Here is a 3,698-nt window from a genome sequence, read left to right as displayed (position 1 = left end):
CTTTACATGTTTGCTTTCTAAACAGCTGTTGTCTTTCTGTTCGTGACGTTTCCATGTTGTGCTTCGTTCTGACAGAAGAAGAAGAAGAACGAGCCGAGCCGGCCACAATGTGAATCTATTTTCCTATCTGACTGTAATAAATGGTGTTCAGGACTCAGTGGTTTTCTTCTTCTCTGGTGTCCTTTCATTTCCATTCTTCTCTTCTCTCCCCCTTTCCTCTCCTCTCCTCCTTTGTTTTCAGATTGTTAGTACCTCTGTTGTCCACCAGGAGGTGTTCTAGTCAAAGATGTGTCTTGTTATAAAAATCAGCCTCATCAAAGCAGGGAAGAGCAGATGGATGCTTCCCTTCATGTTTGAAAATCAGTCAAAATGTTCAAAATGATCTGAGCAGACCTCAGATCAGTTCTGTCAGGTCAGTTAAGATCAGCTTCAGTCAGATCAGTTCAGTCAGATCAGTCCAGTCAGATCAGATCAGTCAGTTCAGTCAGATCAGTCAGTCCAGTCAGATCAGATCAGTCAGTTCAGTCAGAGCAGTTCAGTCAGATCAGATCAGTTCAGATCAGATCAGATCAGTTCAGTCAGATCAGATCAGTCAGTCCAGTCAGATCAGATCAGATCAGTTCAGTCAGATCAGATCAGTTCAGTCAGTTCAGATCAGTCCAGTCAGATCAGTTCAGTCAGATCAGATCAGTTCAGTCAGTTCAGATCAGTTCAGTCAGATCAGTCCAGTCAGTTCAGATCAGTTCAGATTAGTTCAGTCAGATCAGTCCAGTCAGATCAGATCAGTTCAGTCAGATCAGTCCAGTCAGTTCAGATCAGTCAGATCAGTCAGTTCAGATCAGATCAGATCAGATCAGTTCAGTCAGATCAGATCAGATCAGTCCAGTCAGATCAGTCCAGTTCAGTCAGATCGGTTCAGATCAGATCAGTCAGTCCAGTCAGATCAGTTCAGTCAGATCAGATCAGTTCAGTCAGTTCAGATCAGTTCAGTCAGATCAGTCCAGTCAGTTCAGATTAGTTCAGTCAGATCAGTCCAGTCAGTTCAGATCAGTTCAGATTAGTTCAGTCAGATCAGTCCAGTCAGATCAGATCAGTTCAGTCAGATCAGTCCAGTCAGTTCAGATCAGTCAGATCAGTCAGTTCAGATCAGATCAGTTCAGTCAGATCAGATCAGATCAGATCAGTCCAGTCAGATCAGTCCAGTTCAGTCAGATCGGTTCAGATCAGATCAGATCAGTTCAGTTCAGTTCAGTTCAGTCCGTTCAGATCAGTCAGATCAGTTCAGGTCAGTTCAGTCAGATCAGTCAGTTCAGATCAGTTCAGTCAGATCAGATCAGTCAGTTCAGATCAGTTCAGTCAGATCAGTCAGTTCAGATCAGTTCAGTCAGATCAGTCAGTTCAGATCAGTTCAGTCAGATCAGTCAGTTCAGATCAGTTATAAACAGAAAAGCAAAATTAATTCAAACTGGAGGAGACGGAGAACGACTGACCGGCTTTAAAAACAGACGACAAATAATCAAAAATAAATCAAGATGTCAAATCAGATAAATTGGTCCAAATGGAAACAATCATGTTGCTGTTCACTCTGAGCAGAAAGGTTCTATAGAGGAGAACCAAACAGCAGAACCACTGTGGTGCAAGAAAGAACCTTATAGAGAGAGAGAGAGGAGGAAGAGGAGGAGGAGGAGGATGACGTATGAGACAGTTTCATCCCTCCCTCTCTCTCTCTCTCTCTCTCTCTCTCTCTCTCTCTCTCTCTCCCCCTCAGAGCCATAATAAGACCGGAACTGAGGCACTTCCGCCTTCAAAAAATAAACGCATGCATTGTGTCACTTTAGTGAAATAAAGAATTAGTAAATATCGCGGTGTAGAGAAGATAGAGCTCAAGACAATTTTAGGCTAAAAGAAAGAATATCGCTCTGTGTCGTGATGTTCGACGTGATGTGCAGCAGACATGTAAATGTATGTAAATCAGCCTCCAGTGGATTATTACTGTTATATAACGGTGGTAACATTTATTAAAATGTTCAAAAACGTTTCATTTTCAATCGATAATTGTTCTTCCATCAATCAAAAGCAACAACAACAACAACAACAACAAGGGTATTACGTGACACAGAACTGAGAGCTGGAACTATATAATAATAATAATAATAATAATAATAATAATAATAATAATAATAATAACCTTTATTTGTAAAGCACCTTTCATACACAACATGCAGCTCAAAGTGCTTTACATCAATAGAAGGCAGATAGAAGACAGATACAAAGATAAAAATTCATATAAAAGAACAAGCAAAATGCATTGCATTAAAAGAATCAAATCAAGTAAAATAGAAAGATAAAAGAACACAACAAATACTCCCACTTTTAGATGCACATTGTGAGTGAACCCATATGTTTTTCTGTAATATGTACACATTATATGTACACATTATAGGCCTACTATTATATACCATAGTTAGAATGAATAAATAAGACTTCTGGACAAATATATCTATTAAAAAGCTCACATAAATAAATTTATATATACACAGAAATGTTAATTAATTTTATTTTATTTTTATTTGATGATATAAGCTATGTATTTGTATGGATTTAACCATAATCAATAAAAAGAATACCCACATACAGTATATACATATAGGATAAAACGAAACTGATCAAATAAATAAAAATATTCATAACATAAAACCATATTTATTCTTTTAGTGTTATCGATATGTTTTTTGTTTTTTTCATTCTACATGTTTTCATTATTTTATAGGCTTTTATTGTGTAAATCATTACCGGACATCGTGTTGAGGTTTATCTTCGCGAGCTTGACTGGTTTTGCGTCACTGCTGCTTTAAAGCAGACGGAGCCGAGCGGAGCTGAGCAGAGCCAGGCCAGGAGCAGGGACAGGAGCCGGATGGACGAACCGAGAGCCTGAAAACCCGGACTAAAACCTGGACTAAAACCCGGACTAAAACCTGGACTAAAGACGGATTAAACCCGGACTAAACCCGGACTCCAGCCGCTTCAGACCAGGTAACGTTGGGTTTCTTCCTCCAGCGGTTTCTTTTCCCCCCGGCAGCTCGGGGGATTTCTGGGTTTTCTCTGGTTTCCAGTCGGTTTAACTGACTGTTGATGCGGCAGCTGAGGCAGCTGAAGCCGGGCTGTTAGCGGCTGGATCCCGGCTGTGAAGCGGCTGGATCCCGGCTGTGAAGCGGCTGGATCCCGGCTGTGAAGCGGCTGGATCCCGGCCGTGAAGCGGCTGGATCCCGGCCGTGAAGCGGCTGAAGGCCTGTTGCAGACCGGCTGGTTTGTTTTCATCGGGAGGGAAGGGAGCGGCTCTCTGGGCTGCTGGCCCTGCCGGCCCCTAATGTTCCCTAATGTTCTCATAATGTTCTCATAATGTTCCCTAATGTTCCTCAATGTTTTCATAATGGGCCTATAAGGTTCCTTTAAGGTCCTATAGTAACTTGTAGTGTATCTGTGGCGCTCCGCAGTGATTTTATTCTGATTTATGGTGTTTTTATCTCCGATAGCATCTCTGCAATATTCCTGTAATATTCCTATAGGGCTTTACAGTGCGTTTACAGTATTCTATAGTGAGTCTATGGTGATTTTATCCTCTATAATATCACTGTAATATTTCCATGATACTCTACAGCATCCCTATAGGGAGTTGCAGGGTGTTTGTGGAGTTACAC

Source organism: Centroberyx affinis, unplaced genomic scaffold (assembly GCF_046629955.1).
Source record: "Centroberyx affinis isolate AG114_WGS23_722 - 3 ecotype Tasmania unplaced genomic scaffold, CSIRO-AGI_Caff_v1 ptg007498l_1, whole genome shotgun sequence".
Taxonomy (NCBI): domain Eukaryota; kingdom Metazoa; phylum Chordata; class Actinopteri; order Beryciformes; family Berycidae; genus Centroberyx; species Centroberyx affinis.
This window is presented reverse-complemented; position numbering follows the sequence as displayed.